This window comes from Ambystoma mexicanum, chromosome 12 (genome assembly GCF_040938575.1).
Source record: "Ambystoma mexicanum isolate Mex_15411 chromosome 12, UKY_AmexF1_1, whole genome shotgun sequence".
Lineage (NCBI taxonomy): Eukaryota > Metazoa > Chordata > Amphibia > Caudata > Ambystomatidae > Ambystoma > Ambystoma mexicanum.
In genome coordinates this window covers 265468617-265496488 of record NC_090936.1, presented here as the reverse complement: position 1 = coordinate 265496488, position 27872 = coordinate 265468617, and positions in this window count along the sequence as shown.

The window sequence follows — 27872 nt, the reverse complement described above, 5'->3', positions numbered from 1 at the left end:
ATATATACGCTGTGCAATTAACGTTTAGCATAGTCATTTTACTCACACCATATAAACGAAATGAACTCTAAAGAGGCACGTTTATATTGGAGAAAATAAAGCACTTATCTTGTATGCTGGCAGCAAAAAGAAAGAGGAAGGAACCTTGTGCTGGTAGTCCTTATAGGAGGGTCAGGCACCAGATTGGTGGTGGAAGGACTACTGTTTACAGGGAGGCTCATGGGACTTGTAGGAGATTGATGGAGAGCCTCAAGAAAGAAAGACAAACTTTTAAACTAAAGATTTCTTTTACTGAAAGAAAAAAGAAACATTTGTTTTGAAAAAAGTTTATTAAAATTTTGAATTGCTGTGTTGGTGGCAAATTAAAGAGTTAAGCATAATGCTCGCCTCCGTCTTGTCATAGAATTCAAAAACAAACTGGTAATTCCACATGTCACTTCCACAGCAGTTGTATGATGCAGTCCCCAAAATTAAGTCAGCGAGAAAGGAGCAAATTCTCACCACAGATTCTGTTGCCACCACTGTCTGTGCGTTCCAGCCACTGAACATAGAACAAACTGCTGGCAAACCGTGCCACGCTCCGCACAGGCGAAGTGTCTTTATAATTGATTTTCGTGGAAGCCAAAGAAAGTAAAGACAAACTGCAAATGCATTAAAACTATGTTGTAAATCATTGCACCCTATTGTTTTTTAAACAAAGGCCTTGTACACAGGAGGTACTTCTATACCATACTAAAAATAAAGTTGTCAAACTAAATGTTTATTAGCGTTGCAGCCAGATGAATGGGCTATAGCAGCTGATGAATGTGGCAATAGGTTTATTTTCACCCAGGCAACAGGGAAGGTGCTAAAAAAGTCAACATTAGAAAGATTACAGACTTTCTAACACAATGTGAACAGAGCACAATCAGCTTTTACAAAGGAAAACAAGATGGCCATCATGGAAAGGGAGAGGGGTGCTTCATCAGCAGAAAGAGAGCCCCTTTTTCCACTGGTGGAGTCAGAAGACGAGGTGAGCATGGTCCGGGACGGCAGATGAAGAATGGACAAAGAGGGGAGCAAACAGACCATCGGACAGCATGGGATGTACACTTAGCTAAGAGATGACTTGACATGTAGAACGTATTACAAGGTGATACATGCATTTGGTGCCATCTGTTTGGATCTGCCACACCTGATTCTAAGACAACCCTTTGATCATGCTTCCTGGTCCTTCTCGCCTATCAGATGTCACTCTTCCCTGAACCCACCACAAGCTCTCAAGGTCTGCTCATGTGGTCTACCCCAGCCACGAGTGAGAAACCTCATGATTAGCTTGCTGCCCCCCCTTCACTGAAGTTACCACATAAACACATCTTTTAAACATGACTTCCTTCACCCTTACTTCTTACCCTTCCGTCTTGTGACAGTCCCTCAGTTCCGTCTATCTCGGGTTGGTGGACATGCCTTTTCAATTGCTGCTGCCAAGCTGTGGAATGGCCTTCCACTCTCGCTACCAGCTCTGACGCCTACCGAAAACCACCCTGTTTAAAGGTTTTCTTTCTCCTTAGCCCTTGCTCTGGGCTAGCTCCAAGATGCTTTTGGGCAATCGTGCGCTCTATACATACTTAGGAGTTCTCAATGATTATGAAGCTGAAGTGATCCTACAAGGAATTACGGTTTTTACACAAATTGTCTACCCCCAATTTTCTAAAAATGAGATCTGCTTTGATGTAAAATTATGTAAAAAAATGGTGATTATGCTCTCCTGGAGGATTGTGGGTGACACCAAGTGGGTGAATGCAGGTATTACTTTACTAAAATATGTTTTAAAACTATAGAGCTTTCAGTATTTGCAAGAAGGTAATGGTGTTCTCTTTACAGATAACATTTTGGTTACCTTCAAATAAGAAGGTGGTTTGTAAAAATCCAAACTACATTTTATGAAAGTAAGTTGTTGAAAATGATCTCAGTGCAAAATGTTAAATTTGATGTAAGTGATAACAGTGGATTCATGGTGCCATGTTGTACTTCTTAGATTGGGAGAGCATGTTGAGTTTCAAGACCAGGAAAGTGAACTTGTATTAATGGGAACCGTGGTTATTTGGTATTGCATTACTTCAAAATGGAAATGTGAAGTACCCTAAAACCATATAGGCAGTACATTCAAATATGTATGGGACTTGAAAATGTGTTTTATTTAAGGATTCAAAGATTGGAATAATTTGTTGGAATATGTGATAAATATGTATTTTTCATGGAGTCATTAGAATAGCAGGTATAGAAAATAATTAGGTACTGATGGAACAAATAGGAATTACTGGATATAAGCCGACAATTTTGTATTTGTTGTATAACATAATCAAAAGCTAGTTTGTTGTTTTCTTAATGGTTGATTAAGACCTTAACCTGCCATAAACATTTTTTTTTTAAAATAACCAGAACCATGTTGGTGAAGACTAATATAATGGAATTCTTTCACAAGGAGTTTAAAGTTCTGCTGAATGACACAGTGAAATTGAAGCTGCACCTCTTTTAGTCCCATGACTAAATGCCACTGTTTATCAGGACCATGACGTAGGAGGTCTCCTGCACCAATATTTGTGCAGTGACTATCAACCACTGCAGCCTGGCTGTATCGCCTAAAAGATGTACTGTAAGCTACCTTCTTTCTGAATGTCCTACCTGTGACCTATTAAGGATTAAAAACCTATAAACTATGCTTGCTCGGTCTAAGCTACTTCTCTCCTGTAGGCGTTAGTTAACTAGTTCTGTGATAACTCAAACCACCCGATTATCGGCTGGTTCGAGTTCATGCCAACCTTTCTGGAGATTCACTTGGAAATATTTGGGGTTCACTCAGAAATCAGGAGTTTGACCTCAGTCAGGGAAGTCAGGCTGATACCACTCAAGATTGCTCTATAACATGTCCAACTGCCCTGCTGAGGTTAGACAGCCCTGAAGGACATTTTCACCTTTCTTGGTGTGGTCAGAGGGAACCCGTGGTACAGAAGGAGGAGCATAAGAGTAGTTTGGGTAGATTTAATGGCTGGTTCACTCCCCCCACAACCACTACACACACATATTTGTAGTTCATCCAGTTGTTGAATCGTTGATGCACAAATACCTGTGAGTCACTTTTTGAGGCGGTCAGGAGTATCACACTGCAGTCATACATACAGTCACAAGACCATAGACACCTACCAGTCATCCAGCACTCAGGCTATATATGAACTCCAAGCCTATGCCTATCACGCCTTTCTCCCCCTGGAGCACTGTGTAGTTAATGGGTGCAGGCGTAGGTTCACTGATTTTTGCATTAGTTTAATGCCTAGGCCATTAATGGTTTGTATGGTGCAAGGTCAAGGTGGTGGGTATGGACAAGCTAGCTTGCTTCACAATAAAGCATCCTTTTATTATTCACACAAAGGTATGAGAGTTTATCTGTGCAACCACTTCCAAAGGCTTTTAAAGTATGGCTTGAGATCCTCACAAACTCTTGACATTGCTCGTCCTAAAAAGGGTACATCTTCTTTGGGTTTTCATTCTCAAGTATTGCTCCTTGTATTTTACGTGGGGATTTTACTGTGGTTGTAAGTTTCATTATCTTGCTTGGTGTTTTACACTTTAAACAGTTATTTTTACCTGCATCATAACAACATATCTAATGGCTTGATTGCAAAACTCTTCAATCAGATAAAAAAGATTAAATGGAAATAAGGTGGAGGTAAATACAGAAGATTACTTTCAGAAGGCCCAGGAAGGAACCAGCTAAAATAGCCCAGCAACGTGAGGGAAAAGCAAGAGTGAATGTGGATTGAGAGTTTTAAGAGGAGGCAGTGAAGGAGGTGTCCCTTGTGGGTGATTCAATATTATAGATGTGTTTGTAACATGAGAGCCACATAAAACAGCAAACAAAGAGTATCAACAGTCCACCAAAGACTCTATGCAGGACAGTCCAGGAAACATGATCTCCAGAGGCATTGAACTAACTGAACACAGCACCATGGCTACGACATCACCACCTCCAGAAAGAGCTGAAGACTGCTCTTGCACAGCCTTTATTTTCTGGGAAATCTAATAAAGAAAGATGCTACTCGGAATACCCAAAATAATGCTAAATGTGTCCACACTGTTCATCATCCTCGTGTCCATTATGAACACCTTTATCCATGACACCCCAGTGCTATGTCTCCTTCCTGTCACTTCCGCTTTCTGCATCAGCTATCTATCTTCTGCTGTCGATGGAATACACTAGGTAACCAGATCATTAGGAGAGGGCAAAGTGGAATGAAGAACTGGAAACTTGCATCCGATATCAATATTTGTTTCAGATACGCCCCTACATAGTTAGGCAAATTGGATTTAAACATCCGATACACACACCAAAGAACAATGTACTATCTGTATTGGTCACTCGAGGAGATGTGGAAGTGGACGTTCTTATTACCCTCAGGCCTCTGCTGGTTCAGTACCAAGAGGAGTAGCAAGAGCCAGCACATGTTTTTGGAGTGTGAAAAGGTTGTCACTTTCTGAGTTGACTGTGAATGCTCTGTTCCCGGGCATCCTTTATTCTGCATCCTGGGATTGTTGCCTGCTAAGCCATACCTCCCCCTGACCTGAAGTAAATGTATCCACAGGGCTTTGATAGTTGTGAAGAAGTGAATCCTGAGAAGTTGGAAGTTTAGCATCAGGCCAAAGTGTGAGGATTGGCGCCAGGTCAAGTTCTCACGGCAGTGAAGGAGAAAATATCTAACTCAAAGAATGCTATGGTAGTTGATTATGCAATGGTATAAGGACTGCTCAATAGAGATTATTATTATTATTATTATTAGTAAGCTTTATTTGGGCTACAAAAAACAATAAAAGCATTACAGAAGAAAACAATTAATTGCAAATTACAGAATAGTAAAAACAGATAGAAAAATCAAGAATCATCTTGCGACTCACAAGTATTACCTTGCTTCAATACATTAATTCATTGAACTTAACGTATAAGTGGCAATACTAGAGTTATTCAGTCTCTCGTTGCACCTCCCCTCCCTCTCCAGATCTCTTATCTGTAAGTCTATATGTGTTTCTTGGTTAGGTATAATGGTCTTTAATTAAAGATAACTTATCTGCTAGGGTGGTTTTACAATGCACTGGTATCGATGCGGTAGATGATGAAATGACTACTCTGTTTAATACATGTCTTAGGAGTGCTTCTTGCGCGCACTGTCCTTTGTATTAACATTATATGAACAGCCCAATAAATCATTTTGGAAAAAAGAACCATGCTGTCAGTAATTGCAAAGTGCAGGGCAGTGCAGTTGTTCCAGACCACTTTCAATGAGAAACCTAGTGTGCCATTGCTTTATTTCTGTCCAGAGTGCTGATATGCTGATATGTGGAAGCAAGCCTCTCCTTCAAAAACTCACTCTTAGAGCAGAGTGTCGCAGAGTGCCGCAGAGTGCGAGGGAGTGCAAATGTTACAGACTGCTTTCAATAAGGAACCACAAGATAACTTACAGGTGTTCAGTTTCATCCACACAGAATCAGGGTTCTATGCTGAGCTGTGCCCCAACTCTAGATTACCTAACCTCTTCTGTGTGTCTTACACCATTCCTCAGTTTTCCCAGGTCTCCCAACCTATCACGTACTTGCTTGCTTCCCCATGTCTCCCACCCTTAAGCTCCAACTCAGTTTACCCAGGCAGCCCAACCCCTTACAACATTACCAAGTTTCGGAGGCCTCCCCACCTGCTACACCATTACTAGGTTTCCCATGTCTTCGGCCCTCATACCTAATTGTTTTTTTTCACCGGTCTCCTGCCCCATTGCACCATCACTTTGTTTCCCAGCCCTCTTAAGAGGTCTACTCATTTCCCCCAACCGCTTAACATTTAACGATTTCTTGTTTTCCCAGCCACCTAACCTCCTCCATTCACAACTTCCTTTCCTCATGCCCCTTTTTTTTTGCTTGCCAATTTCCTGCCGTCTTATCCAATCTGTTTTCCTTGTCTCTAACCCGGGTTCCTCCCAGGCCCATCTTCCCATGATCATTATTTGCCCATCACTTTCCTTGGCCCAACCTCGCCATGACTCTCCAGCTACTACCGCCATTAGAGAGTTTCCCCACCTTCTGCTACCACTTGCAGGAGGGGAGGGCATGAGTGAGATTAAAGCCCACAAACCAGCTATTGCTCTCAAGTTCCTCATGTCCCCAGAGAGATAAATATTACTTGGCCCAAATACGGTTGATAACCTTTATTGTAAATGCTAGTCTTCCTCCACTCTGCATTTGACTCCCCTAACCCCTCACACCCACTGGCCCCAATTGTCATCCATGTCTTGGTCGGGCCCCCCTTGCTTTTTCCATCAAACCCCTACATCTCCTTACCAATATCACCAAAGGCATCCCCATGTTTTTCCTCTGAATTGTAATGTCTATTTTTGTTAAATGTATATTATCCGCTTCAAAAGCTCCTGGTGACCTTAGAGTGACTACAGTATGTCTGAGGAATACCATACCCTTCAGAAATCATTTGCCATACTGTGAAGGACACCTGGTCTCTTCCACCCTCAAAGCTTACCACCCTTTGCAGTTTTGCTTTGGGATATTTTCAGACCACAATTTCTGTAGCGCATAGTATATTTGCAGCTGTACCATTTTTTTTATAAATATATATTAATTCATATATGCATATAGTGTGCTAAATATTTGGATTTATTTGTATTATGTTTCTTACTATGTATGTGATTTTGAAATGTAATATTTCAGTACCTTACATGTGTCCCATTTCAGCCATGCAGCATCAGGGTACCGCTCTGAGCCAGCACCCTTCTATATCTCTAGACCAGGCTTGTCCAACCTTTTTGAATGTGGGGCCGAAGCATTCGCTTTTTGTCACCCAGTGGGCCGGCGAGCCAAAAGTCAACAACCTCACCCAAAGCAGTATATTAAAAAGCGATATTGTGTGACCTTTGACACAATAGCATCACAGTCAATGATGCGCCATGCAGTCCCAAAGATAGCTTTTGGTGTCAGGGGCAGTGAGTATCTAAGGGAGCTCCTCCATCAAATGATCCAAGGTCAGTTGCTTGTGATTTCTTTCAGTGTATATGTGTTAATATTTTCCTGAAATAGTGGGGGCGACCGTGCGTAGCAAGGAAGCTATAAGGATCTAGGGAGGGTTTGGGGTGGTTCGCCCCCCATGAATATTATTTCAAATATGGGGTCCAAATGGTGCATATTACAGCAGAAAAGGTGACCAAAAAGCCCTAAATTTACAATCAGTTCTAAAGGGGAACATGAAAATTCCATGTCACCAACATCAGACAAGAACATTATACAACACAACACATTTTAATGATCTATGTGTCCACAGTGTAAGATAGAACTGCCACTGATGTAACACATTGTCATGCTGGTTGTGCTCAAAATATGCCTCTGTAGGTACATGTCTATCCTGGATGTTCCCAATTTAGGCCAGCATTGTCCTGTACAAAGCATGATTGATGCTGCCTGAGCATGTGCAGTGTGCCCAATACATATGCCAGCTTATCTCTGTAATACACGTTTATTACGTTTGTGTTAATGATTGATGCTGCCTGTGCAGTGTGCCCAATACATATGGCAGTTTATTTCTGCAATACACATTTGTTACTTGTGTTAATGATTGATGCTGCCTGTGCAGTGTGCCCAGTATATTTGGCAGCTTATCTCTCTAATACACATTCATTACATCTGTGCTAATGATTGATGCTGCCTGTGCAGTGTGCCCAGTATATTTGGCAGCTTATCTCTCTAATACACATTCATTACATCTGTGTTAATGATTGAAGCTGCCTGTGCAGTGTTACCGTGCAAGGCATGTATTTATTGTATTTATTTCCACTACTACGACCTGCCTTGCATGGTAACAGTATTTGCATTGGCTGTTTCTCAGCCAATGGAAATCGTAATGTGTGTGGACTGCGATTCCTACCCTGAAACAGCAGCCACAACACTCACTGCATATAAAATAAATGCAAAACATACAAAAGTAACCATAATGCTTTGTCTGTGCTCTTGAGCTTCGAGGGCCACATAAGATGCCTTGGAGGGCTGCATTGCGGCCCTCAGGCTGCATGTTGGACAACCCTGCTCTAGACCTTCTAAACACACATTTCCCAGGTGTCATAATCTCTTACACAGTTATTCAATTCCAAGGTTCTCCTGACCTATTACACAGTTACTCAATTCCCCAGGTGACTTTACCTCTTAGGCAGTTTCTCGCTTCCACAGGTTTCTTGACCTCTTAAGCAGTTACTTAATTCCCCAGGTGCCTTGACCTCTTACGGCTATTCATTTTCCAGGTGTCTTAATTAAATCAGTGATCTTGTATAACACACTTAACAGTGGTGACCAGTCCCTAAGGACGAGCCTCTGATTCAAACCTGTGTTGCTCTGCGTTGTGATTCCAAGACAAATGCGTTGCCCCAGAGCTATGCTCCCAGCCTCCCCGAGCTCTCCTGCCTTGACCTCTTACGCAGTCATTTATTTCCCAGGTGTCTTGACCACTTATGCAGTTATTTATTTCCCCAGGTCTCTTGACCTCTTACCCAGCTATTTATTTCTCACAGGTCTCTTGACCTCTTACACCGTTTTTAATTTCACCATGTCTCCTGACTGTTTTGCTGCTATTTCTTTCCCTAGGTGTCTAGACCTCTGACACAATCTTTCTTTTTTACCAGGTATATTGTGCTCTACTCAGTCCCTCCTTCTTCTAGATGTCATGACCTCCTATGCAGTTATCAATTGCCCCAAGTGTCTTGACCTCTTACACAAACACTTCTTTCCCCTTTTGTCTTGACCCTACCCCCTCCTTCTTACCCCCGGTCTCGACCTCTTACACATGGCATTCATGAACTTCTGCTGTGTAGCGAACATTGAGCACCTAGTGTGCATTACCGGTTTGCCCCTATTAAACCACCCCCTGTGGTGGCATTCCCTCTGATCCTTTGCTTTATCAAGAAAACAGAGTACATCACACAAAATGTGTTAGGCGCCCACCCCTTGCGTTGCATTCCTTCTGCTCATGTCCTGTTTAAAGAACATTGAGCACCTTTTGCGCTTTTCCAGTTTTCCCCCAAGCCAACCACCTGCTAGTGGTGTTCCCTCTGATCCTCTGCTGTTTAGTGAATATTGAACAACTACTGTGAATTCCCTGTTTGCTCCAAGCCCACCACTCACCGTGGAGGCATCCCCTACAATAATTTCCGCTGTTGAGAGCCTAATAGTACGTCACAGAAATTGTGTTAGACGACCACCCCTTTCCTGTAGTATTCCTTCTGATCCTTCAGCTGACCACCGATTTTGTGGTGCTCCTTATGATCCTCTGCTGTTTAGAGAACATTGAGCAACTAGTGTGCATTACTGGGTTGCTCCAAGCCGACCACCCGTTTTGTGACATTCCTTCTGATTATTTACTTTGTGAAGAAAATTGTGTTAGGAGACTACTCCTTCTCGTGGCATCCCTGATGCTCCTCTGCTCATTGGAGAACATTGGGCATCTAGTGTGCCTTACATGTTCACCCCAAGCCAGCAATGCCATGTGGTGGCAAACTATCTGGTCCTTGGTTGTTTTGAGAAACTAGTGTACTTTATGCACATTTCTTGTTCCACTGAGGGGAACCATCCCATATGGTGGCATTCCCTATGATACCTTTCCTTTTGGAGAGCAACATCGCTTAATACTACATACTATTGAGCCCCAGCTGACCACCCTTCTGGCTTGGAGCACCATGGAGTGCATTTGTTGCAGTTGCCTGTAGTTCTCTGCGGGGCGGGTGCCAAACTGCTGGCTGTAAGGGAAAGAACTTCCTTCCTTCCATTTTCTTTAAACCCCACTCATCGATTGCATTGCTTATAATCTCCGTAGCAAGTTGACAAGCAGCTCAGAAACTGCTACTACTGCTGAGAAAGCAGATACATGTTTGTGCAGAGAAGGGAAAGATCACTGCTTATTATCCTGTGGCAACTGCTACCCAGACCTAATGCTTGTACCGGAACACAAGAGTGAGCAAAGCCCAGAGACCCCCACACTGGATAACAATGACTCTTTGTTAGGCCCCACAGTTTACAATGCAAAGGCTTAATAACTGATGTTAGCAACCAAGTCTGTACTATGCAAGGGCTTACCCCTATAACGATTGTGCAGGGAATGTCATGATTACACTTTGTACACTCACTTACTAAAGTCGCTCTCCAGATTTAGCCCTAGTAGAGACTACTGGGGATACACGTTAGCTGGACTCTGGCAATGAATGACATTGTACACGCAATACACACCGGTGAATGTCATTAGCTTTAAGCACAATAATAAAAAGCTGTCAGGATATTTGCATATTACAGCATGCCCAATGTAAATTATTAAAGCGTATAGTATAAAACACTTCCAGTAAAACACAGGATTTCGCTCACAATAGCCCCAAAGTCTATCATGATTGCCTCAGGAGAGGCTGTGCACAGCATAATTCAGAAGAATGTGGATGATCTATCTGCTGGTACGGCGTCCCAAGGGCGGCTGATGATTGGTCGGTTGTCATTTGTGTTCTTGTTCCTAATCCAATGAAAGTGGTTGATGACGATGGTTGTTCAGGTGCTCAATCCATCCGTCCGCAGAAGTCCTGCAATAGAAGGAATAAAAACAGAACCCATAAAAGTGTGAAACCTAATATGCAGCGTGAAAATACAAACATTGGAAAGTGTGATAAGAATGGCAAGGGCACAAAAACAATCCAAAAAACAGCCCCTACTGCATTCTTCTTGAAAATGCAGAAACTTTCAAATTGTTGAGACCAACAATGCTTGCACTAAAACCAAGCACGACAGGAAAAACAGAAAAAAGACAGCAAACCATTACCTTGCATAAATGGGTAATAAAAGTTATGGTGCAGAAGCCATTAGGGGTGCGGTCAAGATGGCTGCTTTGTTACACAGCTTTGCTCCCATTTATCACCCTGGGAAGTGAACAGTGATGCTTCTCGCACCATCTTGGAAATACGGGGCATGAAGAGTGATTTGAGGCAGAGGCGCACCATCTGACCCCTGGTACGGTGTGGCAGAAAGGCAAACTGAGGACTTTTTTGGCATCATGGTGGGGTCGGGTGCAGAGCCGGCAGCCTCATCTACAGGAGATTCAGAGGAGATGATCCTATACAGATGCATGAAATCTTTAAAGCCATACAAGATCTGAACAAGGGAAAAGCACCCAGCCCATACGTCCTCTCTATTAATTTCTATGCACATTTTGCTTTTTTTTACACCAAAATTAGACTCCCTATATAAATATTTTTCGGAGATTGGTAGAACATCTGGCATGTTTACTGAAGCCCTTCTGATTCTTTTCCCTAAACAAGATAATAATAATGAGCTACCGAAAAGTTAAAGGCCAATATCTCCAATTAATTCAGATTGTAAATCATTGCTAATTTTTTTTTTTTAATTAAAATGTTTTTGGTGTATATCTTAAACCTTACATTTATACATATTTGTGTTCTGTAAGTTCTTACATTTACATTCTAATGCTTTGGTTTGATCTTTATTCGAGGATTAGAAGTTCCTGATTTTTCTATCTTCTTTACGTCTGTGAAGATATTTTGAGTCTTTATTTCAGTTAATAATTTCTTATGTCATTGATGTCAGACCAGAATCGAATGATGGTCGTTACTAGTTTTCTATTGTTCCCCAGGAGAATTTGTGACCATAGTTCGCTGTCAGCTAACTGTGTTGTTGATTTGAGGTACTTATCACTGAATAGAAAACGCTTCTGGGTCATTGCTGGGCATTGCATTATAATATGGTGAATACTTTCAATCGTGTCTGTGTTTTTGCTAAACCGACAAGACTGATCAGTTCCTTTTGTCGGGTTTCTTTTTGCCATGATTTCTTGAGTTGGAGGTATATTTAATCGCAATCTCATGAAGGTGTCATAAATCTTTTGTTCTGGGAAGAGATTGGGATAATGGGCCAACTGATTTAGGGCTCTTCTTTCATCTTTGCATGGCAAGTCGAGCTTGTATCGACTTTTGAGGTGTTGCGTTGTTATCCAATAATTTCTCACTAGATGTATTTTAGCTTTTTGGGGTCTCTGAATAAGCACTTCCATGGTTATCTCACATTCCGTTCTTTTGATATCTATGATTTTTTCCAAGTTATTAGGACAGTCCTATTGGTCGTTTCTTGTTTTGGGCGAAGCGGGTATGTGATCATCATTATTCAATTTCCTGTAGAGATCTAGTTGTTTCCATGTGATGATGGAATGGAGCGATCGCAGAGCCAATTTGTATCTAATACGCGGCATGGGCGTTGATGGTGGTAGAGATAACAGCTTTCTCCAAAATATTCCCTCCAATTTTTGCCAGATTTGGGGGTCAATATTAAGCATAGTCTCGCCACCATAGGTCGGTATTGCTGCCACCTTCTGCTTATAGAATATCAGTGGCTTAAGGGGAAATGTACCACATTTCTTATGGAGGATGAGCCCTTGTCTTGCCAACAAGTGAGCTTTAGATTTGAGGTGTTCATCCCAATTTGTCTCTACTTGAGATTGAATGATCCATACTCCGAGTTATTTGATGGTTTGGACTTGAGCAATTTTTTGTTTTTGTAGAAAGAACGAATGTTGGTTCTTTATCTTTCCATGTTCTTGAGTCAATGTCATGATTTTAGTTTTGTTGACGTTTATTTCAAGTTGATTTTGATTCATGTATTTTTGTAAATTATTCAGTGCAATTTGTAGGCCCATAGGTGTTTTTGCCAGGATCACAAAGTCGTCGGCATACATCATGCAAGAGAGAATAGTTGCGTTCAATTTTGGTGGATTCATAGTTGGAGTATATATATTGGCTTCGAAATCTGATGTTAATAGATTTAACAAAGCTGCAGCCAGGGGGCCCCCCTGCTTGAGTCCATGCCATGTTTAAATCGGCTGTGTTACTAGACCTTCTTTAGACATTCTGATTTGGACATTGGTGTTAGAGTAGAGCAGCTTTATTGGCTCTAATACATGTCTGGGGCATCCCCACTTCGGAAGCTTAACCCATAAGATGTTTCTGTTTATATTATCAAATGCAAGATGGAGATCGATGAAGGCTGCATATACCTGCGTTTTGCTGTTTGTTGCTTCTTGCTTCACAAGGTTCAGAAGAAGTAGGTTGATGTTTGTGCCCACCTGTTTTACAAAGCCAGTTTGTCTGATTGCTTGTCTTTTTGCTTTAGCAGCCCAATTATTAAGTTTGGTAAGGAGCATATTTGCAAATATTTTCCCTAGAGGATCGAGAAGGGCAATTGGCCGATAGTTTCCTGGTTCTTTGGTTTATCCATGTTTGAATATAGGGATTAGTATTGCCAATTGCCATGATTTTGGTATTTGGTTTGTGCAGTCTATGAGTTCAAAGATTTTCGCACAAAAGGCTGACCAGATTTCAGGATTTCTTTTAATGATGAAATTTGAGAGACCATCGGTACCTGGGGCTCGTGATACATTACATTTTTGGATTGCGTTTATTACATGAACAGAGTCCCATGTGAATGTCAATTTTTCCTTTAAATTTCTATCATCCATTTCTTTCATGTGTGGTCTTTCTTTATACAATTCTTCAAAGTAGGAGATCCATTTGGATTCTTGAGCATCTGATATCATCATGTCTTTTCTGGGAAGTTGGGGATTGAGCAGGTTCCATAAATTCCTTGTGTTGTGGGATTTCAATGCTCTCAGCATGGTTTCCGCATCATGCTGATCGAGTGCCATTCTAGTTGTTTTCATCCAGTTTTTGTGTTTTTGTTTTAGTGATTTCATCATTAAATATTTCCCTGGAGATAGATCTTTCTTTATATGCTTCAAATTCCTCCTTAAGTCTCTCTTTTCCCAGCAATGAGACTATTGTATTTATGGGCATAATCCTGTTTCTGCATGTTCTTGCCAAAGGATTGTTGCCTGAATTTACAAAGGATCCATTCATTATTGAGCTTTCCTAGGTCTTCCATCTGTGCTCTCTCAAATGTTTCTGGGAGTTGTTCAAGTTGCCATTGCGTGATTCTCAGCCTATTCAGTCCGGAATTAACTTCCATCTCAGGTAAATTTATTCTGACAGTTGAAGCACTTTCATTTGACCATGTTGTTATCATTATGAAATGATTGCTGTTGTGCAAGGCGATATTTACATTTAATTGTATGTGCTCCTTTATGCATTCAGAACTGTAAATATAGTCGATGGTTGCAGTTGTGTTTCCACGTGCCCATGTAGGAGTGGAATTATTCGATTTCGTGTCTAGAGCACCTAGACGTGCCATATTTCTGTTTCCCATTTTTTTGCACCATCTCAGTGCACGATGGTCCAACATGTGTTCTTCTAATGCAATTCCTTTATGGATATTGAGGTCTCCACATATAATGAAATCAATCAGCAGATATTTCAGTTGGGCTGTATCTATGGCTGTAAGAATTGAGTCTATAAATATCTTGTATTGAATCTTCGCAGGGTCCCAATATGCATTTAGTATTCCCATGTTATTTCTTTGAGGAGTTGTTCCATCATTGCTGGCTTCCTTCCCAGTTATGCTCCTTGTTTGGAATATTGTGATTTGAGCCCAGGGGTTTATGTTAATAGATTCAATTATCTCTAAATTTCAGCCCTGCTTGATTAGGGTGAGTAAGCCTGAGGAAGGACGTCCTTTTTCCTTACGTATTGCTGGATTCATGTATGTGGTGAAACCTTCCCATACCAGTTGTAGATGGATCCAAGTTTCTTGGAGACATATCATTTGAAAGTTTGAGAAGTCAGTTCTTTCTCTGTTAAATAAGTGGGAATGGCCGTGTGTGTTCCAAGAACAGATAGTATTGGTTTTATTCCGGGTCTTCGTTCGTTGTTAATGTTGGTGAGGAGATCGCAACCTCATTTTTATTGATGTGTTTCCCATGTCTCTCCAGAATAGATGTTTTGTTATCGCTCAGTATTGTCTGTTTTGGTAACGTTCTATGCTATGAATCGCTTGGGTATCCTTCTGGATTTTCTGCCGGTATCTCTCTGAGTAAGCGCTTTCACAGCTGCTTATGGTTGAAGATACGGAAATGTCCCCTATGTGATGAGTTTGATCGCTATCCTCCTTGTATTTTGGGGATATTCCCGTCTCCTCTATTGTAATTTCAAATCAAATCCTAGTTGATGAAAATGGCGTTTGTGTGCTTCTATAAGTTGTAATGTATCAATAGAGACACAGTCTATCCATATTCGATCGAGTCTCTTACTTTCGATAAATTCGATTAATTGTAAATCCTGGGATTTTTTTAGCTTTGAGGTCGGGCATCACATGGAGGAGACGTAAGATGTTTGTTCTGTTTAGGGCAAGTCCATCTTCTTGGTGATTAATTCTTTCAAGTTTTATCCTATTTCGAATGCTTTGTCTTCGTGGATCGGTGAATTGAGGAAGTTTCAAGAAATGCTGTGGTTCGGTCAGTGCAGCCTCTATCTTCTCAATAGATCATTGACGTCTTCTTGGCGCTTGTAGTTGGGAGTGTGAAGAGTCACTCTCGTTCATTGTCTTGAGTTTTTGTGGTGATCTAGAGTTAGAGGTACTTAGCTCTGAGTCTGAAATGTCTTCACAAATCAAGTTAACTAAGCTCTGGTGGTCTTATAGGCCCTGTTCATAGGAGTCTATGACTATTAATAAAGATTCATTCATCTGTGATTTTTGTTGGGCATTGATTTCAGTGTCTTCGTCTGGATGTGTTGACAAGTTCATCAAAGCCTCAAAGTTAGCAGCATCCGATTCGTTCAAGTTCTGTCGCCTCGCAGTCATGATCTTTGGGGATATTGATATGGTGTTCGAGGCAGATTTTTTTGTTTGCACTCTTTTGGATTTTTTTGTTCTTATTGTTTGATTAAGAGTAGTGGTTAAGATTCTAAGGAAGGCTCTTGATCCTTTTCGTTGTTTTTTTTGTTAACTTACTTGCATTTTATTTTTGTGGTTTTGTATGTGTGACAGCACAAGTTAGATCAAAAATTCTGTAGGTCTATGTGTTTTTAATGAGTCGGACCGTTCAATTATCTGGGTCCTTGTTTGGACGTGGCTGCATTGTCGGACGAAGTTCTTCAGAAGCAAATTCAATGTCTAGGTCAATTAGCTGTCCTTCCGGTACACAGTTCATGGGATTTCCTTGTCTCTCATCCTGTTGTTCCTTGCTTTTCTTTAGATGTCAGTTGATCAGTTTGTGTGAATCCATCGACTGCTATCTGTTGTCATTTATTATTTTCCTTGGTCGTTAGTAATGGTCTAACGTTATGGGACTTCATCATGGTGAGTAGAGCGGGGAAAAGTTGTGTTTTGTCTGCTCTGTCATTCCTTGCAATGTCTGCTAGCCGTAATTGCCAACACGTACTAGCTTCCACCTCAAAATTTAGACGTTCCTATATTTTCATCATGAAGGCTTCATTGTTAATTTGTTTTTAATGTATCAAAGCTAATAGGGTTGCCTGGTCTTTGGTTGTTGCAATGTTAGCTTCATGTATTTTCATGAATGGTATCATGGTCTGTGTGGTTACAGCAATAAGCATATTCTGTAGATGTAGCATGGTTGTGGGAATGGTTGAGGATGTTTTGTGGCTTCACAGGAGCATTTATTGTAATCAAAGACAGGACCATTTTCTTGTGTGGGAGAGTTCTGTCCCATATATGTTCTGTGTTTTTGCAGGGAGTTAGGGGTACTTGTTATTAGGTCCCTATGTTGTGGCCCGGACAAGCAGCGTGTCTTCATAATAGGGGGTATGGCCTGTGGTGTTTCTAGTTGTTCTGTGTTCTTTGCCTCAGATTTGGGCCTTACCGCTTTCCTATTCTTTTCATGTGTTTCCATGAGTGACTCACTTTCTATGAGGTCTAGCAACAGCCTCTCTAGGCGAAGGTTTGTCGAGAAATCAGATGGAAAATTATGCAATTCTGATTTCGTTTGAATTTCATATTGTGTTTTCCATCTCTGTTTAGCCATTTTTGCTTTATCTTTTTGGGTGCAAGTGGTTTGTAGTGGTAACATTGTGCTTTCATATTCATCTGGCACTGGCCTTTCCATCTTGGATGACTTTGTCTGTTCAATGTCTGAAGCAGGGGGGGCAGCTGGCTGGGTGTCATCCGGTGTAGGTGTGATGAAGTCATGTTTACAACAAGTATCACAAATTGTGGGTGTCTGTGCTGATTTTGCTTTTCCATCCACTGATTTCTTCTTTCTTTCAGGGGAGCCCCCTTCCGTGGGTTCTTTCACTGTTTTTATTGCTTCGTAGTCGTATATCAGGTGACAATTTTTTCATCTGTGCCTTTACTCCTGGAGAAAACATTTCTTTGATCTCTAGTTGAGAGGCGCAGACTAGACCGGAGTCAATGTGGTGGAGGATGTGATCGCTCTTTCCTAGCTTTCCTATATTTACAATGTTTGCATGAGCTGTTTCACTGTCGATGGATGTAAACATATTTCCTTTTGAGGTGCAGCTGGGTTGTGCCGTAAAATTTTTCTCAGCAGAGATTTGAGTGATAAGCGTAGTTGTGATTTAGAGCGGTGCCGCGTGAGAGGACCTGGTGGGATTTTCGTCTGTTTGTTTCCTTGCTGTCCAGCCATAGTTGGACGATGTTTACACCGTGTTTTTATAAACGTTGTTCAATTATGGTTAAATCGAATGTCAGAGCCGGTGTCGATGTGAACCCACTCTTCACTGTATGTGCCGTTCTGCAACTCCCTCAGCCCGCCACAGATAAACAGGTCAAAGGCGCAAGCCCGCAGTCCCAGTTATGTCAATGGTGAGGTGGAGAGGATGTGGCGTGCCACCCAGTTAGCTGTTGCAGTCGGCGCAATTCTGCTGCTTTTTTCAGCTGATAGTAAGCATACCGGTCAAAGGTGAGAGCCCGCAGTCCCGGTTGTGTCAGATGTGTCAGATGTAACGTTGGAACGCTCAGGTGGGAGAGAGGAGGGGGAGAACTGGTGACACAGGTAATGTTCTGTTTGTGAGAAAGTCTCAGCGTGCTGTTCAATGGCGTGGGGCCCGCAGTTCCTTAAGCGCGAGGGGAAGATGCCAAGGACTCGCGTGAAAGATGTAAGTGTCACTTCAAAAGGTGTGCCGATGATTAGCGAAGCTATTTTGCAATTGTTCTGGATGGTAGTTTGGCGATCGGCAGCGGAAACCTTGATGTCTGTAAACTATTAAGTAAATTGTGAAGGCTTACTTACTTGAAGTGTTGGAGGTGCGTTTTCCAAGCGTTGTTAATTCCAGCATTCAATTTGATGGCTTCTCAGTGTATAGCAGTTCGGCAGCCTGCCGGTTTTAGTGGACTCGTCATGAGGGCCATTGTCTTTAAGTAAATTAAAGAACTTATGTGGTAAAGGTGATGTTTTTAACCGGAGATAATATTCTTGTCGCTGAAGAATTTAATGTTAAGTTTTTTTTATTTTTACAGCTAATTGCTATTTTAATCTGATCAATGCGTGTTTGGACTGTGTGAATATGAATGGTATAGACAGATTTCCTATGGACCCAACCAGACTTTATTACATGAAATGCCTGTGTCTATTTAAAGCATCTAATTTCTATAAAATATTGATTAAAGGTAGACCTCCAAACTGTACGTGGTCATCAGAAGTACAATAGGAGGGAGATTGTGCAATACATTTCAATGAATTGACGTGGTCCAGTATTTAGTACAAGATTAAGGCGGTTTCTACCTCAGCAAATGAAACACAAATACTTTATTCTTTTGTTCATAGAGACTTTTTAACTCTGCAGGAATTATTTAATGCTAAATACTCAAATGATGATTTATGTTGGTCATGTCATGTGGCAACGGCTCTTTTAGACTTGTGTTCTATGAGTGATGAAAAGCTTTTGGTATCAGGTATGGAATTCCCTTCCGGAGGAACTGGCCCTGACTGATTGTAGACCAGATTCTCAGAAGAGTGCAATGCAATCAGTAGGTAATGAATCCTACGCTAATCTAAAATCTGGAAAAAAGCTTGAACAAGGAGCACAGAAGGGATCAAATATAATGTATTACCCTACTTATCTGATCACATGAAAAGGTTCAACATGAATAAGCGATTTCACGAAGGATATCTGGTTAGTGTACTTATGAAACATATAGATGATGTAATACTGAAGGTGCAAGAGAGCTATGATGTGCTGTTGGCAGCTTCAGTTTGGATAACACTGTTCACTGAGCTTTGGTGTTCTTTTCGGTTGAAAACCATGATGTGCTGTTGTCCGAGGCTATGTGTGGTTTGTTTTGTTGTTGCAGTGTAGTGAAGTGTGTGTGGTTTGTAGAGCTTTAGAGGTATGGTTGTGTTTTGTTAGAGTTTGAGAGCTGTATGCAGAGGGGTGAGATTGTTTTAGTAGGGTTGGTTAGTGGCATCACTGTCTAGATGTGACGCATGATTATTGCCACAGTTCTATCTAAATGTGACTCAGGCAAATCTCCACAATTCTACGTTTATGAGGCATATGATAATCTTCACACTTCTATCTACATGTGATGTATAATTATCTCCACTGCTCTGTCTGGATGTGACGCATGATTATCTTCACAATTCTGTCTGGATGTGCTTAATGATTACCTTCAAGTCTGGATGTGACACATGCTAGTCTTTAGCAGTTCTATTTAAATGTGACCTATGTTGATCCTTCACTCTAGATGCGGACCAGCTGAGAAAATGGGTGGGAGTGCACAAAAACACAAGATAAACCCCACAGAATACTACAAACTACGCAAAAACCGATTGCAGAAAGCATGCAAATCCTTCCACAAAAGTACCAGAAACAGATTGAAATCAATGTAAAACTACTCACTGAGCATTAACTAGCCCCTAAAACTGCTCTCCAAGTGGGTTCCTTGCAGGTGCTAACAAACCCCCATGGATATTCAACCAGACCTGATATCTTTCTTGAGGAAGGGGAAGGAAACACCCTAAAATCACTGATGAGAAAGGAAAGGAGGGCACATAGCACCAATGCAATCTACTTACTGCTTTACATGAAATCAAAGTTCATTTCAGGTACATAAGAATGAACACTGATTTTTATATAAGACATACCTGTGACAGAAATATCAAGCCTGCAACCCTCCTAAGCACATACAGCATGTTGGCCCTTCTGCTTATATACTTTACATTAGTACCCGGCGAGAGTCAAGCAGAATGCAACACGCACTCTGATTGGCTCTCGACGGGTCCTTACCCGGCCGAGAATCCTTTGATTCTCGGCCGGGATTCCAGCCGCCTTGTCCTCCAATGAGGAGGCTCGAAGCGGGGCCATCCCCGCTCCGAGCCTCCCCACAGCTAGGAGGCTGCCTTCGCCCCCGCTGGGGACTCAGGTAAGCTTTTTTTTTCTTCTCCCTCCTCCCTACCCCACCCCACTTATCTTCTTGCTCCTGCGTCCCTGGTGGGGGACAATGGCAGCCTCCAGCAGTGTGGAGACTCCGCGCCTCCACACAGCTGGAGGCTTCCATCGTCCCCTGTCGGCGACGCAGGTACGTTTTTTTTTCTTTTTTTCTTCTTCACCTTCCCCTCCCTCCTGCCCTCCCAAACCCAATTACCTTCTGCTTCTTTTTTTTTCGGGAGCGGACGGGCTGGGAACACTTGTGTTGCCAGCACGTCCACTCCCTATGGCCGCCATGGAAAGGGAAAACGGACTCCCGTTTTCCGTTTCCCGGCGGCCATTTTCTTGGTTGTTTTTTTTTTTCGGGCAGAATAAAATGCTTTTAGTGCCCCGGTCACGCATATATTGCGGGCTGGGGTACTAATAGCAATATGACCCGAGCGGCGGGGGCATTACCATACGGGCCCCGGGGCATGCCCCCGCCGCTCGGGTCATATTGCTTAAATATCACCCTAATAGTAAAATGACTGAAAAAACATTGTCATTATACAGATTTGCCTAGCCAGTGACTGTGGGAATCAGGCGTTGGCTGCCCTAAAGCAACAGCAAACATTTCCCGCCTGTAGTCCTTTTGAAGCCCTTCCATTTCCTGAAACAGTTCCTAGCACTACTAACTTATAAGCACTCTTATGACATTCTGTCAATTAAAATTGTGCCAGATAAGGGGCATGTAGATCAATAATAATGGTAACTGGCTTTCAATGTTTCGTCTGCTTCCACTATCAAAATGTGCACTTGCCACTCTGCGCATACACACAGGGCCAGATCCAAAAAGGGGTTTTTCAATGGGATTTTCCCATTAAAAACGCTTTTATAATCAGGCCCACCATCTTTCAGTCACACAAGCATTCGATATCTTGAACAAACACTCAATCAATACCCTTTTTTTGTTTCAAATTACTGTGATTCACTGCTGCTTTGGTGTCCTCGAAGTCCAGCAATGAGAGCTACTGTCCCTTAGCCTAAAGTTCCATTCTCCACGGAAGCCACACTCTGGATCAAATCATTCCTATCTGAACGCACTACCCACAGTCTTCATTGCTGAAAAAGCAACGGACCCCATCCATGTACCACTTGGGGTCCCCCAAGGTTCATGCCTCTCCCCAACACTCTACAATACTTATACTGAACCACTCTTTGCTGTCTTGGACTCTTTGGGCATCACTTATACAAACTTTGCTGACGACAGCCAAATTCTCATCCCTATCACGGGGGACTATAAGCAGGAAACTATCAAAATCAACTCAGTCCATACGACCATCCACAACTGGATATGTACTCACAGCCTGTGCCTCAATGATGAGACAATGGAGATCCTCATTGTGGGCACCCGTGCCCATTTGAAATCTCTTGATAGCAAATACTCTTCAATACTCATTGATGGCACTTCCATTCCAGTACTGAAACAATTAAAAACATTAGGTGTTTATCTCGATCCGATCTTTCAATAGCCAGACACATCAATGGCCTGTCCTCATCCACGGCTGACGCTTATAAACTCATCTCGTTGAGCAGACAATTCTTGTCAGCACACAACTGCTTAACGTTAGTCTGAACCCTGATCCTCTCTAAATTGGACTATTGCAATGTGCTCTTCCTGGGCACCTCAGCTGCTAACCTATCCAAACTACAACTTCTACAAAATAAAACCCTAAGAGCTGCTGTGGGATTAAAATGTAGCGATCATATCTCTGCGACCAGATGTCAAGCGCATTGGCTGCCCATAAAAGCAAGGATTCTCTTTAAGGCCCCCACGCTGGCTCACAAGTGCATTTACAAGGATGCACTGGCTTATCTCAATTACAGTATCACCCTAAAATCAACACAACAGACCCTAAAATCTAGTGCCATCACCTCGCTTGACATTCCTTGTTACAAGAGCAAAAAAGCGGGAGGCTCCAGCTTCACAGTTGCAGCTCCCTCTCTCTGAAACACTCTGCCTGCTCATCTCAGAAATGAACAATCTTACCTCAGATTCACAAAATGTATGAAAAAATGAGTGTTCGACAAATTTGATTGATGCCAAATGTATATTGTCTTGTGGAACTCTACCATAGGAGTCTGAGGTTAGGGTCAAAATCCTGTCCCCTAGATTCCTTCTTGTAGGGTTTTTCTACTTTTGGGGCCTCTAAGGCCTGCATTTTCCTATACAAATGTCAGTAGGACGTTCACAAGAATATGCTGCTTGTATTTCAACTGTTTATCCCAACAACTTGGCCCACCCGTTTTACCGAGCGTAGGATTCGTTTTCACAATGTATCCTTCACTTATTTTGGATGTGCGTCCCAGACCCGCAGTATTCAGAATGGCTTGGTTTACTCCCCTGCCAAGCAATTGTCCTCTCATAGACTGTCCCTTGTTTGGGTGCGAGTTCCAGACGAGCAATATTTATGACTGCTTGGTTCACTCTCCTGCAAAGCAGTTGTCCTTTGATGAACTTCTCATTTTGGTGTGGGGCCCAGACTCGCAATATTCAAAAATAGCTGGGTTTACTCTCCTGCCAAGCATTTGTCCTCTCATGGACTGTCCCGCTTTGAGAGCGAGTCCATGACTCATAATATTCAGAAGTGCTTGGTTTACTCTGCTGGGCCAAGCAGTTGTCCTATCATGGACTATTTCTCTTTGGGTGCAGGTCCCAGACTCGCAGTATTCTGAAAGGCTTGGTTTACTGCCCTGCCAAGCAATTGTCCTCTCATGGACTGTCCCTCTTATGGGTGCCAGTGCTAGACTCGCAATAGATATACAACTGCCTGGTTCGCTCTCCTGCCAGGCAATTATACTTTCATGAACCTCTCATTTGGGTGTGGGCCCCAGACTCGCAATATTAAAAAATGGCTTGGTGTACTCTCCTGCAAAGCATTTATGATCTCATGGACTGCCCCGCTTTGGGTGCGAGTCCCAGACTCGTAATATTCAGAAGTGCTTGGTTTACTCTCCTGCCATGCAGTTGTCCTATCATGGACTATCTCTCTTTGGGTGTGGGTCCCAGACTCACCATATTCAGAATGGCTTCGTTTATTCCCCTGCCAAGCAGTTGTCCTCTCATGGACTGTCCCTCTTTTGGGTGCGAGTCCCAGACTCGCAATATATATAACTGCCTGGTTCACTCTACTGCCAAGCAGTTATACTTTCATTAACTTCTCATTTGGGTGAAGGCCCCAGACTCGCAATATTCAAAAACATCTTGGTTTACTCGCTTGCAAAGCATTCAAGGTCTCATGGACTGTCCCGGTTTGGGTGCGAGTCCCAGACTCGTAATATTCAGAAGTGCTTGGTTTACTCTCCTGCCATGCAGTTGTCCTATCATGGACTATCTCTCTTTGGGTGCAGGTCCCAGACTTGCCGTATTCAGAATGACTTGGTTTTCTTCTCTGCCAAGCAATTGTCCTCTCATGATCTGTCCCTCTTTTGGTGTGAGTTCCAGACTCGCAATATATATAGCAGCCTGGTTTACTCTCCTGCCAAGCAGTTATACTTTCATGAACTTCTCATTTGGGTGTGGACCCCAGAATTTCAATATTCAAAAAAGGCTTGGTGTACTCTCCTGCAAAGCATTCATGGTCTCATGGACTGTCCCTCTTTGGGTGCTAATCCCAGACTCACAATATTCAGAAGTGCTTGGTTTACTCTCCTGCCAAGCAGTTGTACTATCATGGACTATCTCTCTTTGAGTGCGGGTCCCAGAATCACAATATACTGATTGGCTTTTGTTTCTGTTTCTCATATGGGTGCAGGTCCCAACTCTCACACTTAGTTCCCAGTGTCCCAGACCCTCTTGTTCCAGCTTCTGCCTTCACCCCTTGTTCCCCTGGACCTCCATCACCTCTCGAGTAACCTGCATACCTGTTAGCTCCGTCCTGGCAGGTACTGGCATTTTACTAGCAGCTGCTACATCTCTTGAAGCTCCGGTAGCATTCAGGGCTCTGTCACGGTCTGCAGCAGCTCTGCGGATGTCTCCTTCTGCCTGGCGGTGCATCCTCTCGCATGGATGCTTCACCGGTGCTCTGGATGTATGGAGGTTTTACTCGGCAGCAGCCGGAGCAGTCCTTACTTCCTGGACCGCGTTCTGGTTCTCCTCCTCCGCTGTCATGCCCGCGCCGCTGGCGCACGCATTGGCAACCATCATGGACTACTTGGTACTCATGTATCCTCCTAATACTCCTTGAACAACTCCTTTTCACGCCTTGGTCTTTTATTTCCATTTGCTCAACTTTGGTTCTTTCTTATTTTATTCAATTGACTACATTTACCATAATGCACCTGGCTGCAGTCCTCAATTCCTGGCTATTCTCATTCATCGTTATTGGGACCACAATCCCCAGAAGCCCTAGCGGCCAGTGCTGCTTCCACCTGCTCAGGACCAGAGAGGGAGGAGGCAGATTGTCTTCAGGTGTGCTGCTACAGGTGCTGTCAATTAGCCTGCCTCAGAACAGGGCAGGGCTGTATATAAGCAGCTGCCTGTGGGAGCACAGGGTCTTGCATCTTGAGATCTCCCCGCTCCTGTTTGCCAAGACCCGCTACTTTGTATGCTGTTCCTGTTGCTGCATCTTCCTGTTTTGATCCAGTGCCCTTTCCGGGCTCCCTGCCTTGCAGCCGATCTCGCTCCGCTGCCTTCTACCTACAGCCCTTGTCCTCTGGGCTCCCTGCCTACAGCCTGCCTTACTCCGGCTGCCTACAGCCCTTGTCCTCTGGGCTCCCTACCTTGCAGCTTGCAACCCTCTGCTGTCTCCAAGCCCTTGTCCTCTGGGCTCCCTACCTTGCAGCCTGCACCTCTTCGCTGCCTACAGCCCTTGTCCTCTGGGCTCCTTTCTTGCAGCCTGCTCCCTCCGCTGCCTACAGCCCGTGTCCTCTGGGCTCCTTCCTTGCAGCCTGTCTCCCTCCGCTGCCTACAGCCCTTGTCCTCTGGGCTCCCTGCCTAGCGGCTTGCTACACTCCTCTGCCTTACAGCCTGTATTACACTTAGCTACCTACGGCCCTGCTCCTCTGGGCTCCCTACCTCAAGGCCCTATTCTTTTGGGCTCGCTGTCTGTCGCCTACTAGTAATCTCTCTCTGTCCTGTTCTTCTGGACTCCCTGCCTTGCAGCCTACTAAAGTCCTCCACAGTCCACTACAGTTTGCCTGCACCTAGTGCCACTCTTGACTGCAGACCTGCTTCCTACTTTTCAGCCCTTCTGTTTTCCTGACGGCTGCTCCCTTGCTCTCTTCCTTGAGTCCTCTGTACTCCACCTTAGGTTATCTACTTCAGTCTAACTGCCTTTCCTTCATTTCCTTCTGCTAAATTGCTCATTGACTTCCTTTTCGCTGGATATATCTGTTCTTGTCTTCTCATGTGTCTTATGTAATCCCTTTGTACAGAGCTTGCCTGTTGGTTTCTGGCAGGCAACCTCTGCCCCTTCCCTTGTCCCATTTTCAGTGTTACAGACACCCACTGCTGTTGTTCCCAGCCATGAGCATACAGTGTGGGCCTCTGTTATAGCAATCTGTGCAGAAGGCTGGAGTTTCCTAAGGTTCGTGGAACACTCTTTCCCATTTCAGCATACACCCCAAGAGGGAATCCAGTTTGTTTGTACCTTTGTATCTTTTGCCCCTTTTGGCTCACAGCTACAGTTTCCTACTCTTCTTTCTTGTTGAACTTCCTGCTGTGTGTGCTTATCTGCTACCTTACTTCAGCACAGCCACCCAAAACCTACCTGGGTACCCTGTGCCACTCTTGACAGAGTGCCATTCCTGACATCCGCTCACGGCTTCCCTCCAGCTGGCTCTCATGTGCTTGCCCATTGCACGGCTCACCAGATTCCTTCTTGGAGGCTGGCTCTCCTTAGTCCCTTGCACACTGCTGCTGCTCAAGTGTGCCCCCCTCTCTGGGAGGCACACTGGTCTCCTTGGTTCCCCTAGTGAGGGAGACTCCAGATTCCCTCAGTTCCCAAAAGGCTGCTGAGGTTCAAGGGTTCCCCCTCTCTCTGGGTAGTACAGTGGTCTACAGACCCATCTGTTACAGCACAGGATTCCTGCTCTCTGCTCCTCCAGGGAAGGCTTAACAACTGTTTCCTCAGCCTTTCCTCCTTTTCTACTCTGTTGGAACCAATGAGCAGCTGGCAACCGCTAGACCTCTCATTGTAGTTCTTAAGAGTAATTCTGATGGTTCTGTTCCTCCTCCTCATCTCAGTATCATTCTTAGAATTCTTGGGTAGAATATGATCGTCCTCATCTTACTAGTTGGTAATGAGGCTCTATCTAGGCAGTTCCTGTTTTTCCACATCTCAGTACTTTTAAAGGGGTCTGGTACAGAAGTTAAGTGACCAGGGGAGGAGTGTGTGTGGAATGGTGATGTATTATCAGGGATCTTAGTCGGGACTAACCTACTAGATTGCTTGACCTTACAACACAGAATATTGGCACTAACTGGGAACGGGGAAGGAGAGTTTGGCCTGGGGAAGGAGGAAGAGTTTAATAAAGTGGCAGAATACTGTGTTTTCTGGTAATGGTCGTCCCTAATCCCATAAGGGGTTTCCTTCCCCCCTGCAATCCTCCCCCGGTGCACCACCCGCAGGGGGACTATTGTACTGTGGACGCACTGTGCTGGCCTCATGGGGGAGGTCTCCCCAAGGGAGAAGGGACGACATCCATGGATTTGTCACACTTCCATAATTGCACAGAACATTTGATAATGTTTATCTGAGAGAGTAATACCTGTTTCTTGGAATAAATCCATTATTATTATAATTATAAATCTTGGGCGCATCCACAAAAACTGAACCCGGGATTTATCGACTTCTGGCGATGTTGGATGTCCCCACCAAGCTCTTAGCTTCTATTGTGCAGGATGAACTATACAACTGGGCGACTACAAAAACACTGCTGCATATAATACAGACAGGTTTTAAGAAAAAGTGTTCAACTAACCATAACATCTATATATTGAAGAGTCTGATTGGAAGAGCCATGGCGTGTAGTAGTGCCACCCTATATGTCACCTCTATAGATTACAGCTTAGCTTTGAAAAGGTTGACAGACCGCACCTATTGAGCAAGCTTATTAACTGGGGAATTCCCTAGGGCCTACTGAAATGGATTCACTTGTATACAAATACATCTGTACCGGTTCACTTGGATAGCTGAGGCAAGCTTTCTGAAACCATACGAACCAATAAAGGTTCGAAGCAGGGGTGGGCTATTAACCTCTATATCGCGGACATGCCCAAGATGATGAAACGAGGATGCATTTCCCATAAAATAGTCGGTCAGCATATCCAGTGGAGGGGGTATGCTGACACTATCGTTGTTCTGGACCACACCTGTGTGGGAATGATGCTTAGTAAGGGCCATATGGAAAAAGCTGATAAAATGAATATACAAGAAAATGATTTGCAAAAAGCCAGCCTGTATCCTTATTTTGGAGTAATCACAGCGAGTAAGCAGTTGAACTTGAAAGATAGAGAATTCAAGCAGACAAATAATAAAG